The 285-nt window shown below is 69.8% G+C and overlaps 1 protein-coding gene across 1 annotated transcript in view; it reads right to left on the bottom strand.

The window, feature by feature from the left end:
• The window catches only part of FGF14 (fibroblast growth factor 14), a 589,987-nt gene that overhangs the window by 188,091 nt on the left and 401,611 nt on the right, over positions 1 to 285 (bottom strand). The gene's annotated exons all lie outside the window — the stretch shown is intronic.

Genomic DNA, 285 nt, shown 5'->3' with positions numbered 1-285 from the left:
GCCCGAGGTCCGTCTGCAGGTTTCTGGCCGCGTTGGAGCTGGGAGTGGGTTTGGGGTTGCGGCCGCCGCGGTCACCACACAACGCTGAAGCCCTCTCGGGGACCGCCACCGCCACTCGCGCTGCCTTTTTGCCCTGCCCACCTTCTCGGCAGGCGGTGGGACTCGCCGCCTTCTTCCAGGGCACTGGATGGAGGCAGGTCCCGGCCGGACCCGGCGAGTCCGTCTGATCGGTGAGCGTTGAGTAGGACTCAGCTTCTGGCTGGAGCTGCCCCCCGCCCGGTGCCG

Source organism: Myotis brandtii, unplaced genomic scaffold (genome assembly GCF_000412655.1).
Source record: "Myotis brandtii unplaced genomic scaffold, ASM41265v1 scaffold116, whole genome shotgun sequence".
Classification (NCBI taxonomy): Eukaryota; Metazoa; Chordata; class Mammalia; order Chiroptera; family Vespertilionidae; genus Myotis; species Myotis brandtii.
The sequence above is the reverse complement of the archived record's forward strand: the minus strand, read 5'-3'. Positions and strand labels throughout refer to the sequence as shown.